Genomic DNA, 16,956 nt, shown 5'->3' with positions numbered 1-16,956 from the left:
TGGTTTTCATTTAGATGACGACACATGATGATATAGTGGAGTTGGGCTAGTTAATGTTAAATGGATTACTAACTTGGCTTCTTGGGCTCTCGGTTGGGGCTGCAATCCCACGAGAGAAGGTCAACGAATAAAAAGTAAATATAAGAAGGGGTTTTGGAAAATTTTAAAGAGGAGACGTCTACACACAGAAGCTAGAAGGAGGGAAATTCTATTCACAGCAGCCGCAACGTATATTATTTTGTGGGTTATAATTTGTCGGAAGCTACGGTGCGAAAAAGAGAATTATCTTGGAGCAAGGATACATATTCATTCAACTATTTGGTTTGAACCTTTTAGTTATTTTTCCTTCGGTTTTGTTATGAACTAAGAATACTTTGTTTCCATTTATTATTACGAGTAGCTAAACTATTTGCACTATCTAGGTTTTGATGAATATTGACATTGTTTGATGGTATATTTGGTTTTGATTGATCACAGGACGTATTATTATTGAAAGGCTTTATATAATTTGATCTAGGATGTGTTACTTATTGTTTTTAAATAAGTATTGCTAATTGATTCCCCTTATTGCCTTGATTGATTGATTTTGTATCATCTAGTTAGGGTTATTCGGTTAGGTCATAGACTTGGTGTTTTTGATCTATTTGTGGTTAGCTCGGCCATAGGAATCTTGTGTGTAATTAGTTATTAAAATTCAATAGGTTCACCTTCCTTGCGACCGAGAGGTAATAGGGAATCGGTTTGTCTCGCGTCTTTAGTCGGTTAGGTTTGCGCGAGAGCGAGTTTTGGTCTTGTATGGTTTAGTTTTGTGTGCAAATAAGTGTCTTAGATCATATTAGATTTTGTTACCCCTAATCCCTAGAATTTCTAGTACCAATTTTAAGCGGGTTTTGTGTTGTTGAGTCCGAGAGGAGATGCGTCGTTAGGGTACCTTAGTAATCTTTATCCCGGTACATTTATTCAATCTTCTTAGATTTGTGAGGGTTAGTTGGTGAGACCGAGAGGTGATCTAGCGAACTTTAATGAGCCTTAGCTGATTATTTTAAGATCCCGGTGTCGTGTGATTAGTTAATTCTGTTAGCCGTTGAACTATCAATAGGATTCTTGCCTAGGTAGTCGTTTCTCCATATTCGTTAAGAGTTTCGTTAGTGTCGCTATGTTTCACTGTTAGTTAAGTTAAATTATTTTTAAATAATTAAGATAAATAAATATATTATTTAAGCAGGACTTAGATTAGGGTTAATTATCTGAGCCGTTCTCACGTGTTTTTGTGTTTAACATCCGGACTTCCATTAGACTATGATGCTACGCGACCGGTACACTTGCTGTTTGTGTGAAGCTAAGTTAGGTTTGTTTGGTTTTATAAATCTAAGACTTAGTGTTGAATTGCGAGAATTAGTTATTAATATTTATATATAGTTTTTTGCACATCAAATTTTTGGCGCCGTTGCTGGGGACACGGTTTTAGGCGATTAGAGAACGACCTAAATTTGGGGACTTTCCTTTTGTATTTTTTCATATATCTAGATTAATATAGTTAGTTTAGTTTTTATTTTATCTTATTATTAATTGTCTAGTTTTAGTTTAATTTTAGTTTTAATTAATTTTTGTCTACTACTATCTGGTGCCCGTGATCTGTTTCTGTTTAAGTGTGCAGTAATGGAGACTTACGGGAATGGCTTCAAAGAACAAAAACGTTACACCATTTGGCAGATGGAGATAAAGAGGATTCTATATTGCAAAGCGAAAAATCGAGTGAAACCCAGTTACGTTTGATGTTTGATTTAAGGGGGAATCTTCTGGAGTATGAAAACCCATCCGGTGAATTCGTTGAGCAAATACCAGATCCAGATGAGGTACTGTATGATTGGTTACGCATCATCCATGATACAAATCGAAATGCCCATTTCTGACCCAACAAGCTTTAGATGGAATTCGGCTTGGTTTAATGAGTCAATCACAACTTTGTGAGCTGATTATTAAATTTGAAGATGCGGGGATGGAAAAGCAGTAAGAGGAATGTGTTCCTTCGTGGGAAGACGAGTTTAGGGGTGAGTTTGGTGAAGAGTTTATAGATTTTACCATGATGGATGAAGGAGAGTTTGACCCACTTGGTGATTTAAAGTTGCTTGAAGATCTATTGTATAACGAGCCAAGTGTGGGGATCAAGAAGGAGGCTTGTGAGGAGAGCCATGAGGTGGTTAATGAATCATTCTTTCCACCATTGCACTTTGAATGTGAAAAAACAAAACACGAACCGTACTCAATCTCCATTCGGTGCGTGTTAAGGTTTAAAAAATTTGGCTAAAAGGATTATAAGGAGGATATATCGGCACAAGGATCATGGTTTGATGAAGAGTTTGAATTCCCCACTCACTTTACAGAATCATTTTCGGTTGAATTCACGAATTGGTGGTTCGAGCTAAATTCAGATTTTCAAGATCACATGAGTTTTGCAATTGGTTTCTTCCCTACTAATGGTAAACGGAGCATGTTGAGGAGCATTGATGGGAAGCGGATCAAGTAGAAGCCTCCTGATTGAGGTTTCGGGAGTAAGTCTGGCGGAAAACTTTTAGTAAACTTAGCACTTCCCGGGAGGTAACCCGGTACTATGTTTTTCTTCTATTTATATTTATATTTTGTTTTTACTTCTTTGCTCTGCCGGTTGTTTCTTCTCTTACTTGCAGGTTGTTCCAAGGTTGCTAATGAGATGGTTGATGGGATATGGTTTTAAACAAGTGTGGGGATGCCACTTGTTTCGGTATTGCCGCTTGTTGGTGCATAATGCCAGTAGTTCATTATCTCGTGTTTATTTGTGTCTGTAGTCGTTACATTGTTCGTATTGTGTTGAACTTGTTAAGTTTGCTCTTATGTTTTGGCAAACTTAGGTTTAGCGAAGTTAGGAAAACTTCGCCTAGTATGTTACGCGAAGTTGTCGCCCATATATATACCTAACTTCGGCTCATTTGTTTGGTGAACTTGACAGCCGTATTTGTGTAACCCTAGTGTTACGTGTTTTGTGACCTTTGGTTATTGGCAATATAACGAGTATCCCTTTATATATTCGTGTGTTTACGTGTGATTTACGTGTTTGTTGTATTAGCACTCGTATCATATACGTAGGGGATTCTGCACCCTCGTGTTACGAGATACTCCTGTGTAGATCCGGCTGGGAACCTACAATTGGTATCAGAGCATTTGCTTGAGATTGTGTGGTTTGGGATTATCACACGAGTGTTAAAATCATTCCGATAGACAATTCTCGGAATCGTTTCACGTTGGAATACGGTTCTTTTGCTTGTTTCTCCACTATACCCTTCAAATCGCACTTCGTTATATCTCCAATACCTTCGAAATAAAAGAGTCAAAGTTGCAGATCTAAGCCAAGCCCCCAGCGAAGTTATCGACACAAAGCGTAGGGTTTCAGCGAAGATATAGGGTTTCCGCGAAGTTATGGCTGGAGTGGCGAACTTATAAGATCTGCGAAGTTGGTAGCTAGCGAAGTTAGTGGCTAGCGAAATTATAATAACTTCACTGTTCACAGAATATTGTTTTTGAATTTCTAAGTCTTGTTTCTTTCTAGTGTGACATCGATAAACATCACTGAACTGGTTAAGATGGAAGTTGAAGCTAGTTCAGCAACCAAAGCTCCTAAACTGTTTAAAGGTACTGATTTCGTTGCACGGAAAGATAGGTTCGAACAATATGTGAAATATCAAGATGCAAAGATGTGGGTCTGCATTCAAGATGGGTACATTCCACCGACTACTGAGTTCGAAGGTCGAGAGCAAATTAAGAAGTACAGTAAGACGGAGGATGATGAAAAGAAAATGTATGAAGCAGAAAGTAAAGCACATGCAGCCATTACAATGGCACTTCTTCAAGAGATTCTATACTTTCAAGAACTACAAAACTGCTCGAGAATTGTGGGAAGCACTTGAGAATCGCTATGAAGGAAATGTTGGGATTCGTACCTCCAAGACGAAGCTGCTGAAAACTCAATTCTCAGTATTTAAGTATCTGAATGTTGGGACTTATATTTTAGACCGATGCATCGAATTAATTTGTGGGTGAAAAACATATTATTTTGGTCTCAACCAAGGGTGGATTGCTTGAAGACCAAGTTATGCTAGACTAGTATAAATAGATATTTTTATTCATTTGTCTAGTATGAGTGACTGTATTGTGTATGTGTGAGATTTATGGTTTTATCCCTTTGAGAAAGTCTCCACCTCCAGGATGAGCTCTCCTGGTGGCGGCTGAGATATTTCTTAATCGATTGTATGTATGAATGTATGTATGAGTGTTTCATCTTAATGAGAATCATTCGGCTAATATTTCATACTATTATTTCTATCTTTTGTGTTTTGATTACAATTGTTCATCTGTTAATCAAATCAGGCTCTCTCCCAATACACCTCATCCGTCCAAACATCTTTCAAGAGTGAATACAAGTGAGATTCGATCCTAACCCTAGACCCGAGCTCCACACCGTTGTTTAATACCGAATATTCACGCTTCCGCAACGGGGCTCGGTTCTCTCAATTCGTATCAGAGCATGGGTTACCGAATCGTTCAGACTAACCGCTGAACAGATTCAGTTCGCTCTTGAATCCACCATGGACGTTAAACGATGAAGTTCGTTGAAATTATTTTTGGGGGTTTAGAAATTATTTGATGATTCGGAGAAAAGTATATGAATTGATGTTTGGGCTGATGACTCGTTTGGAGATCCAACATCAATTTCATGTTTATTTGGTCAGAATGGTCCAGATCTGATGTAACAGTGTTATTTGGCTCGTTTTGGGGCAACATTGTTCATCTGATGATTTCCATATCTGAAAAGGTTGATTATGATTTGAAGATAGGTTTCTTTGATTTTGAGATAGCGTGGATATTGCTACAATGATTAATTTCAGATTATGATACCTGTTTCCAGATCTAAAAATTAGGGTTTATGTGTGATCGTTGTTGTTTATGTTATTTGTGCTGCTCGAACTGTACATGATTTGGTAGACAAACATTGCCACTGGTACAAACTGGTATGGAGAATATACAAGTCAGAAATGAACATGTACTAGAGGCAATATCATTATGGTTTGTTGCAGCAAATGCAAAGTGAATATTCAAGCAGGTTCTGCAAGGGCAAATCAGTAACTGATTATGCAGAAATGAAGTTTTGGTGTCTCGAGCATACTATGATAATATAAGACTGAACTCGAGTATGGAAAATGACTAAGTGTTGCTTCGAGCATAGGAGGTGTTTTGCCCGAGCACATCTTTGTTTGGCTCAAGCACAGGTTACTTCGAGCACATCTTATATCGAGCACATCAAATTCAAGCACACTTTGTGAAACCCGGAGCATATCCTTTGTCTTCTCAATAAAACTATCTTCTTTAAGTCTCGAGCACACTTTGTTATTTATTCGAGCAGACTCTTTTTCGAGCATACTTTGTTTTGTCTTGAAGAATTATTCTTGTGAAGAGAAAACTCAAGTTTGTGTCGAGCACACCCTTGCTCCCGAGCACACTTTTGCTCCCGAGCATGCTTGGTGTTAAGTGAAGAAAATGAAAAATCACAAGTATTCCAGAGCACACTTAGTGATAGTAAGTACTTCCGAGCACACTTTTTCTCCCGAGCACACTCTGTGCTCGGTGTAAAATTGAAAAATCACAAGTGTTTTGTTTTCCAGGTACACTTTGCTTCCGAGCACACTTTGTTTTCCGGGTACACTTTGTGCTAGGAAAGTGCTTTCGAGTACACTTTGTGCTTGGAAATGAATCAGAGTATGCTTTGTGCTTGGAAATGAAACCAAGCATACTTTGTGCTAGGAAAGTGCTCCCAAGCACATTGTGTGCTAGGGAACAGAGTTTGTGAAACAATTCAAAGTTTTGAAGAAACTTTTGGGATTTTTGGTGCCGTTGACCGTTTGACCAAGCTGTTCCCTACGGAAGATATATACCAGGGGTATTTTGGTAATTTTTCTCCAATCATCAACAAGCTTATGGAATTCAAACCACATCCAATTTCACGACTTCATCAAAAGCTTTACAAGAACAAGCGTTGACCAAGCTTAAGGATTTAATCACTTTTAGTGTCAACCAACTTTTGAATATGTTTATTTGAGATTTTTACAATCTTGATGAGGATGATCAAGATTGTTTCACCCACACTTGATTTGAAGACACATTTATTAAAGACAATTGCAACGAAATTGGGGGAGTAAAAATCTTTGAATTTCATTGCAAATGGCTAGCTTCAAATCAAGTAAAAGACTCAAGTTAAGGAAAAGTTGATCAAGATCAATAATCCCAGATCTGTCAGAGATGTTTCATCATTTGTAAGTTTTCAGATTTCCTAGTACAAATGAGAAGATAGAGTCATCTCAAGCAACAATGTTGAAAGGATGATCAGTAGAGTTCAACCTCCTATGAAATAGTCACTTAAATAGTCAAGAACGGGTTATGGTTGAACTTGAATGCTATCTTAATTCAGGGAATGGTTTGAAGATAATTTACAGTGGAAGAAACAGATTTGAAGAATGGAAGATTATTTGATGATCACAATGAGTTTATTTCTTTTTGTGATAACCTTGTTACTTGAAGTTGATCTTTTGAAGTTCAAAGCCTCGTTCATATGCCCATAAAACAATATCCAAAAGTGGTACAAGAGTGATGATTCGAAATGAACAATGGGAGAAGCTTAACGTGAGGGGGAGAATTTCAATGAAAGACAACGAGTTATGAGGTGATCATGGAAGAAATTCGATGGCATCGGTCTAAGGGGGAGATTGTTGGGACTTATAATTTAGACTGATGCATCGAATTAATTTGTGGGTGAAAAATATATTTTTTTGGTCTCAACCAAGGGTGGATGGCTTGAAGACCAAGTCATGCTAGACTAGTATAAATAGATATTTTTATTCATTTGTCTAGTATGAGTGACTGTATTGTGTATCTGTGAGATTTAGGGTTTTATCCCTTTGAGAGAGTCTCCACCTACAGGATGAGCTCTCCTAGTGGCGGCTGAGATATTTCTTAATAGATTGTATGTATGAATGTATGTATGAGTGTTTCATCTTAATGAGAATCATTCGGCTAATATTTCATACTACCATTTCTATCTTTTGTGTTTTGATTACAATTGTTCATCCTACTTTATTGTTGATTGTTAATCAAATCAGGCTCTCTCCCAATACACCTCATCCGTCCAAACATCTTTCAAGAGTGAATACGAGTAAGATTCGATCCTAACCCTAGACCCGAGCTCCACACCGATGTTTAATACTGAATATTCACGCTTCCGCACCGGGGCTTAGACCTCTCACTGAAAAATGAATCACTTGATGACATCATCACACGATATTATCATCTGATGACCGAGTTGAATAACTACTCCATTGAATACAAGGAGGAGGAGATAGTGGAAAAACTTCTTGATGCTCTCCCACCAAAATGGGAGATGTACACAGTTCTGATGAGAGAAGATAAAGACTTTGAGAAATTTGACTTGGAGAAGGTGGTTAATAAGTTACGTAATTTTGAACTTAACATGGTTCGAAAGGGGACGCCTACTGATCAAGTTCAAGATCCGGGAATGTATGGTGCTAAAGGATCTCCAAACTCAAGTTCAAAAACAGAATCGACTGCCTACTACTCGGGGGGGGGGGGGGGGGGGAGCCAAACTCCTTTCAAGATGGTCATGTGGTACTTAATATGGATGGTGACGTATGTTTTGTAGTGGGTGGAAGTAGTTCCTCAAAGTCTCAATCCTCAATTGGTAATTTCTCAGCCAGTGCATCTAGCAAGAATTACTCACAGATGCCTATGAGTGTAAAATCAGCTGAACAACAATTTGCTCTCTATGCCTCATTTATTGCCTCATATAAGAACTACATCAAAGGAAAAATAGTTGTGATGTTCAAAACGGTCTATTAATAATATAACCTAGCCTACACACTCTAGTTTTAAATTTATAAACCTAGACTCTCCTAATGCTAGACAACTAGACAGGCAAGCGTACCTATCGACTGTAGTAAAGCCTAATGAAGTCCGGATATCGAACCCACGAGACACTAGCGACACCTAAACTAGACTCTGACTAATAACATAAATAAATTGATTTAATTGATTTATGTGTTTTTTATTTATTAAAAATAAAATAAATAGTACTTACTCTAAAACTAGACACGTATCGGTTTAAAACTCAAATAGGGGAAACAACTACCTAGGTAAAGAATCCTACTAGTTAACTCATAAACTTTCCGAATTGGATTTATGATTGGTACCGTATTCTAAAAATATGAAATTTAGGGAATAACTAAAGTAAGCTAGATCACCTCCCGGTCTCACCAACAATACCTAAGAAGCCTAAATATCATGTAAAGCTCAACGGTTAATGGTTCGGTTCACCTCCCAGTCTCACCTTACCTAACTATGCTAAGGTATCCAAAGGTTAAATTACCTCCCGGTCTCTCTAATCACAAAACACCCAAAGGCGTAAAGGGATATTTCTATTGAATTCGGTTATAATTCGGTTCTGTAAGAATATAAAAGAATCTAGGGTAACTCACTCCCGTGCAATCACTACCCAAACCCGCAAAAGACCAAAACAGACGACACTTAATTACCTCCCGGTCTCTCAAGTGGCAGAATAAAATGTATCGCTAAACTTTCAATTACCGCTCCTATGAAATACGTTAACTATATACCATAAACTAGTTGTAAACACACAGTAAACAACATAATATGCATCCATACATGAAAGGCATTCACAAAGACGCATATGGAACAATAAATTTATAATAAATTAATACCAAATACACATATGGATCACAACCAAATAAAATAAAAACTTTACCAAAGCATGAACCAATCAATAATAATCCAAAACCAAAAGTAAAACGAGTCTAAAAAGTATTCATCCAAACCTAGGCAGTATAAAAGTTTAGCCAATCATAATAGTCGATGAAACAAAAATAAAACAATATAGTTCATCGAAAAAGAAATAAATATGTTTGAGCTACTAGCCTGCTAGCTTCTATTAAGTCTTCTTATTTCTCGTTGACTTATTTGAGGTGTATGCTCGCTAGCTTGAGGTTATTTCTTTTCTTTTGCTATTTCGTACAGCAACAGTAGCCTCCCCTAGACTAACTCAACAGGGGCGGCTCTTCTCCACAGCAGCCAATGGCTGCCTTCCGTGGTGAATTCTCCCAATTGTTCTCCAAGGGTTGCCAAACTAAATAGTTATGGGCTTTCAAAACGTTTACTGGACCATTATAAGATATATTCAAGTAAATTAGTTCATGGCCCCTGAATGCTTTGAGCAAGTCCACGTGAATGGGCTTTCAATTATTGTATATCAACTTAGTTGGTGTCAACGTGTACTCCACTGCAAAACAAAACATGAAAGTTGTTTAAATCCCAAGTTATAGTATTATTATTATTTTCATTATTAAATTATGTGATGTTTACGTTTATTTAAAAGATTGATAATTACATAATATAACCATGATTCTAGTATTAAATTGTCAGTCAAAATTTAGCATAATCTTCATCGTTGTCTCTTGAGATCTTTATACTTTAAATATAAACCAGTTAAGACTAATATTTAATAAAAATCAACTCAAAAGTAATTTAAAGTGCACAAAGTATCTATATATTTTATATATAATTTAGCCCATGTCAAATATCCCCATACTTAAAACTTTTTCGTCCCTGAAAAAGTATTTTGCAATGGAATCATAATTCGAAACAGATCTTTAAAACATATAGGTTATTTGTTAAGCACAGATAAACGCAAAAACTGCGATTTCCGATATTGTTGTCCACTTACCCAGCCACCAACCTATCAAGCCCCCAATTGTATTAAGCGTTTTAAGTTCAAAAACCACGGCTACACCTACCCCATCTCAGACAAAGAGAGCTAGAAAAACTAGAGTCAAAGCAGACTGGTTTGACAAATCACCATAAGCCAAGGACTCGTTGATGGTACTAAGTAGATGCACTCGGTGAAATTTGATGGATGAATGGTCATGTGGAGGCCGTACAAGCATACCCTAAATATTATTGGACTTTATCCTGTATATTCCTTAAAAAATATTTATTGACTAAGAACCTTCGAGTCTCAATAGTGTATCCTCAGAGTCACTATCCCCTTGGTAACACGTAAACTCTAAGTCCCGTCTAGTATGTGCACTTTGGCCTCTTTTACTAACTTTGAGAATGCTTCTTTGGCATTTTACAATACATAACTTTCTCATAATCATTTTCTTTTTGGAACAACTTTTCAGAATACTCATAACTTTCATAATATTTCTTTTCTTTTCTTTTCTTTTCAATCTTTTTTTTTCTTTTTTTTTATATCACCCTAAAGTATATAATTATTTCTAAGCTCGTATAAATACTGGACATGTGGTGATGTGCTGGTTTGAGTGCATCCAAGTCTTACCATCTAAAAGTTTTTAGATTATGGTAATCCTCCCTAATCATCGAAATTCGGTTTCACCGTTTTTCAAATTATTATATATAAGAAATTTGCTAAAGAGGACTATCAAAGCTAGTTGGGCCTACCGATACATCCCAAGTTTAGTGCGTTATCTTTTATTTAATCTCATATATAATAGTAGTTTTAAAAACCAATCTCAAATTTTTCTATCATTTTCCATTATTTGCAAAAAAATGGTTAAAAATTCGGGACATTTTTTTTATTATTTTTTTAAACTTTTTTTTTACTATAATTAATTTTTTTTAAATTTTTGAATTTTTTTAAGACAAAAACGTCAGTTCAGTGTCCCATCCCCACACTTAAATGTCACATTGTCCTCCATGAGACAGGAAAAAGACAAAAATTAAAGGACATTTAAATATATGTAAAGTGGAACAAACACCCCTGGAAAATATGCGGATATATCTCATGAGTCGTGTTCCATGCCCTCCAATTCGAACGAAAGCCTCATACTCCAGTGCTCTCAACCAAGCTGTCACTTACGAACAAAAGCGGCAATCAATAAGCAAATAGTCTCCCCACACTTGAATCAAACCATGTATCATCAAACTTTCACAAGCAATCCTGGGGCAACCTGAAAGCAAACCAAGAAACAGCCAGCACAAGAAAGCAAGAAACCCAAAAAAAAAATTAAAAAACCAAAACATACTACCGGGTTGCCTCCCGTTAAGCGCTAAGTTTTCAGAAGAGTCTTCAGCTGGACTCGCTCCTGAAATCTCAATCAGGAGGCTTTTCTTTTATCCAACCCCGGTCTAACACGTTTAGTTCCACCCAATAAATAACACATAGTGAAACTAAAAAGCATTTTAAAACATTCAAACGGGTCGGACCACCAATACTTGAACTTACCTGGACCAAACCTAATACGTGGCATATAATGAGCAAAATGGTTATTTTTGCATTTTAGTGTTGTCCTATAGTTCTTAATAAACCATTTTTGAACCCTAAAAACGTGTCGATCCAAGAACTTCCGCTTACTCTTCTGTGACTTTGTCGATTTCGGTGGCGATCCACTGTCTAGTTCCTCCACAGACATTCTAACTTGCATATGATGTGGCGTCTCAACTACCACCATATTCCGATCCTCTTCCGTTGCCACTTCTTCTTTTTCTACTTCTGGTGACGTTTTGATATCCATTGTTGGCTTCCCCATGAGTAGTGTTTCTAAATATATAAGATCACCAACAGGGTCAAATTCTACATGTTCGTAAAAAACTGGTAAACCCACTAACTCATCACCAAACTCATCCTCCCAAGATGGTACATGCTCCTCCTCTTCTTCATCTTCCATCTGGTCAAGTGTCTCTACAACGGCATCTTCGCTCAGATCCGTGTAATCAGGTAGCTCCAACTCCATCTCTTCTATCACGCCCTCATCATCATTATTCCAGAATTCATCATCAGTTTCATAGAAGGCTTCCTGCTCCTTGTAAGAAAAACTCTCATTTTGAATTTTAGCACTTATAACGTCTAACCTAGCTTCGAGTTCCTCTATCTTACGGAGTCTTTCTCTATCGATCAACTTATCAAGCCTGACTTCCAATTCTTTAATCTTTTGGAATCTTTCACGTTCCTCTTGTTCGGCTCTTTCCAACATCATCTCTTTCCAACATCTTCTATATAAAATACTCCTAAACTGACTCGATCTATTAAACATACTAACTAGACTCGATAAAATAAAACACAAACTAAATTACCCTAAACACGACTAGACACGCTAAATCTAAGACACGAACTCACAAAACACACCACAACTCAAGACACAAAAAGACCAATTAATCAATTAAGTTCAATCAACGCTAGTTTCGCTATCGCATAAGTGTGCCCGGCAACGGCGCCAAAAACTTGATGTTCAAAACGGTCTATTAATAATATAACCTAGCCTACACACTCTAGTTTTAAATTTATAAACCTAGACTCTCCTAATGCTAGACCACTAGACAGGCAAGCGTACCTATCGATTGTAGTAAAGCATAATGAAGTCCGGATATCGAACCCACGAGACACTAGCGACACCTAAACTAGACTCTGACTAATAACATAAATAAATTGATTTAATTGATTTTTGTGTTTTTTATTTATTAAAAATAAAATAAATAGTACTTACTCTAAAACTAGACACGGACAAATCGGTTTAAAACTCAAATAGGGGAAACAACTACCTAGGTAAAGAATCCTACTAGTTAACTCATAAACTTTCCGAATTGGATTTATGATTGTTACCGTATTCTAAAAATATGAAATTTAGGGAATAACTAAAGTAAGCTAGATCACCTTCCGGTCTCACCAACAATACCTAAGAACCCTAAATATCATGTAAAGCTCAACGGTTAATGGTTCGGTTCACCTCCCAGTCTCACCTTACCTAACTATGCTAAGGTATCCAAAGGTTAAATTACCTCCCGGTCTCTCTAATCACAAAACACCCTAAGGCGTAAAGGGATATTTCTATTGAATTCGGTTATAATTCGGTTCTGTAAGAATATAAAAGAATCTAGGGTAACTCACTCCCGTGAAATCACTACCCAAACCCGCAAAAGACCAAAACAGGCGACACTTAATTACCTCCCGGTCTCTCAAGTGGCAGAATAAAATGTATCGCTAAACTTTCAATTACCGCTCCAATGGAATACGTTAACTATATACCATAAACTAGTTGTAAACACACAGTAAACAACATAATATGCATCCATACATGAAAGGCATTCACAAAGACGCATATGGAACAATAAATTTATAATAAATTAATACCAAATACACATATGGATCACAACCAAATAAAATAAAAACTTTTCCAAAGCATGAACCAATCAATAATAATCCAAAACCAAAAGTAAAACGAGTCTAAAAAGTATTCATCCAAACCTAGGCAGTATAAAAGTTTAGCCAATCATAATAGTCGATGAAACAAAAATAAAACAAATAATATAGTTCATCGAAAAAGAAATAAATATGTTTGAGCTACTAGCCTGTTAGCTTCTATTAAGTCTTCTTATTTCTCGTTGACTTATTTGAGGTGTATGCTCGCTAGCTTGAGGTTATTTCTTTTCTTTTACTATTTCGTACAGCAACAACAGTAGCCTCCCCTAGAGTAACTCAACAGGGGCGGCTCTTCTCCACAGCAGCCAATGGCTGCCTTCCGTGGAGAATTCTCCTAATTGTTCTCCAAGGGTTGCCAAACTAAATAGTTATGGGCTTTCAAAACGTTTACTGGACCATTATAAGATATATTCAAGTAAATTAGTTCATGGCCCCTGAATGCTTTGAGCAAGTCCACGTGAATGGGCTTTCAATTATTGTATATCAACTTAGTTGGTTTCAACGTGTACTCCACTGCAAAACAAAACATGAAAGTTGTTTAAATCCCAAGTTATAGTATTATTATTATTTTCATTATTAAATTATGTGATGTTTACGTTTATTTAAAAGATTGATAATTACATAATATAACCATGATTCTAGTATTAAATTGTCAGTCAAAATTTAGCATAATCTTCATCGTTGTCTCTTGAGATCTTTATACTTTAAATATAAACCAGTTAAGACTAATATTTAATAAAAACCAACTCAAAAGTAATTTAAAGTGCAGAAAGTATCTATATATTTTATATATAATTTAGCCCATGTCAAGTTGACCCTGTAACATTGGATGAGGACTATGATCAGATAGACGCTGATGACATGGAAGAAATGGATCTGCTGTGGCAGATGGCTATGATAGTGAGAAGGGTGAAGAGGTTTACGTAGAAAACTGGTAGAAAGTTTGTTGGAGAAAGACCGGGGTTCGACAAGTCAAAGGTTCGCTGCTACAATTGTCAACAAAATGGCCACTTTGTTAGAGAGTGTACAAATGAGAGAGTCGAACGAAGTCAGAATAGACCTACTCAACAAAATGGAAGTGGAAACGAAATGAAGGCCATGGTATCTCAACAAAATGGTGGATGCAATTGGAATATACAAGTTGAGGAGGTGATTGAACAAGCAAATCTGGTGAATATAGAGACTGGAAGATGCGACCGAGAACCAGTGGAGGACCAGGCATACATGATAGAAGTAAATGATCAGTTCTCAGAGGTATGTTCTGAACCTAACTGTGAACAATGTGAAAAACTGTATGATCAATTAAAAGCCTTAACCGATCAGTATGTTAGTTTGGATAAAGAGTTAAAATTGTTAAAAGAGGAACATCATTATTCAAAAACTAAAGAAAATAGCTATTCGGTAAAAATAAAAGCTAGTGAGAAAGATATTAGAAGCCTTAAGGCTACCCTAGCTGAAAAATTATAAGTCATTGACCTTTGCTATGAAGTTTTAGAAGAAAAAACCAAACTGATAGCTGAAAAAGACAAACAGATAGCTGATTACCAGGTAAAAGTGGTGGAATTTAACAGGAAAATTGAACAGTTTAGAAATTCGTCGGTGATGCTTTATCATATTCTAAGTGTTCAACGTTCCCCAAATAACAAAGGGGGAATCGGATACACAGAAGTTCCACCACCGTACAATAATAATTATACTTATAATCCTAGTAATCAACAATCCGTTAGTGTTGAATTTAGTCAGACAGTTTCAATCAGAGTCTCTACTAAAGATACCAATGTTAATGTGAGTGAATCAAGTCAGAAAAGTTCTGATATCACAAGTCCTGTTTCATCGAATTCAGACAAATCGTCTGAATCTGATGAGATAAAAGATGAGGTCGTGTTACTAAAACGAGGGGAGGATTACAAGTTTAATGAAAAGAAATCTTCCCTAAATCCGTTTGTTCCACCGTATGTGAGGCAAACTGATAGTAACACAACCTCATCATCTACAGCAAATTTTGAGACAAATGTTCAAAAGAAGATAAATAGTTCGAACAAAAGTTGTTTTAGATGCAATAGGATAGGCCACTTTGTCAATGACTATCCTCTGAAATGGAGAAAATCTAGAGATATGAGGCCAACTGAAACTGAGAATAAAACGAATACTAAATATGATGCTGGAAAGAATGCTAACACATCAGACAATCGTTGGACTAATCCAATATTTCAAAGAAACCAGTCTCGTTTTTTCCCAATGAACCACCGAACCAACAATTATTATCCCACTAATGCTAGAAATTGAAGAAGGTTTGGATGGCCTCATAGCCAGTCATCTAGAAATTTTCCCTTCAGATCAAATGGAAACTTTCCTCAAAAGAACGTTGGGTAACCAAGGTATTGGATGTCGGATAACAGGTTTAATCAACCGAAGACCAGAAGGTCTTGGGTCCCCCGTTTTTAATTCATTTCTTTAATTATGCAGGAACAGTCGAGCAGGGCTGTAAACAATATGTGGGTTGTTGACAGTGGCTGTTCCCGGCACATGACTGGTAACAAGAAATTGTTACGTGATTGGAAGACCGTTCAAGGAGGAAGGGTTAGTTTTGCAGGAGAAAATGGAGGAAGAATTACTGGTATTGGTACTGTGACCAATGGGAGAATAAAGTTAGAAAAAGTTAATTTTATGGAAAAGTTAAAGCATAATCTTTTGAGTGTCTCTCAGATTTGTGACAAAGAATACACCGTGCATTTTACAAAAGATGAGGCACTTGTGCTTTATCCTGGTTTCAAGATTCCTGAAACCTGGATCGTGATGAAGGCTCCAAGAGAAAAGAACACATATGTAATGGACATGCGGTCAACCGAGATGGCGACGGAAGAGTCATGTCATCTGTCAAAAGCTACAGAGTCTGAGTCAGAGCTGTGGCACCGAAGAATGGGTCATATTCATCTTCGTGAGATGAACTACATTGTCAAGAATGGGCTGGTACTTGGGGTTCGTCTAAAGAATTTCAACTTTGAAGACCAATGTTTATCATGCAAGAAAGGAAAACAGCACAAGAAGCCACATCACTCCAAGAGGGTTAACTCAATTGTCAGCACTTTGGATTTGCTACGCGTGGATCTTTTTGGTCCCGTAAATGTCAAGAGTCTAGGAGGAACATCGTATTGTTTGGTAGTAACTGACGATTACTCGCAGTACTCATGGGTTTATTTTCTGAAGGCAAAAGATGAAACTGCTCAGTTGGTAATTAACTTGATTACCAAAGTGAAAAATATTGTTGGGAGAAAAGTAAAGTTCATCAGAAGTGACAATGGAACTGAGTTCAAGAACTACCAAATGGAGATGTTTTGTTTACAGAAAGGGATAGAACATCAGTATAGCGCACCATATACTCCGCAACAAAATGGAGTGGCTGAAAGGAAGAACAGAACTCTGATCGAAGGCGCCAGGACCATGCTGGCAGATGCTAAACTTCCCGTGGTGTTCTGGGCTGAGGCTGTTGCTATGGCCTGTTATATCCTTAATCGTGTTTTAACTGTTAAAAGATTAAATAAAACCTGTTATGAACTTATGCATGGTAGGAAGCCAAATCTGAAAGGTCTTGAACCTTTCAGGTCCCCATGTTTTTCGATATTAAAGAC

This window comes from Bidens hawaiensis, unplaced genomic scaffold (genome assembly GCF_021521415.1).
Source record: "Bidens hawaiensis isolate Kalapana, Puna unplaced genomic scaffold, B.hawaiensis_p1.1 tig00000142_1, whole genome shotgun sequence".
NCBI classification, from domain to species: domain Eukaryota; kingdom Viridiplantae; phylum Streptophyta; class Magnoliopsida; order Asterales; family Asteraceae; genus Bidens; species Bidens hawaiensis.
This window is presented reverse-complemented; position numbering follows the sequence as displayed.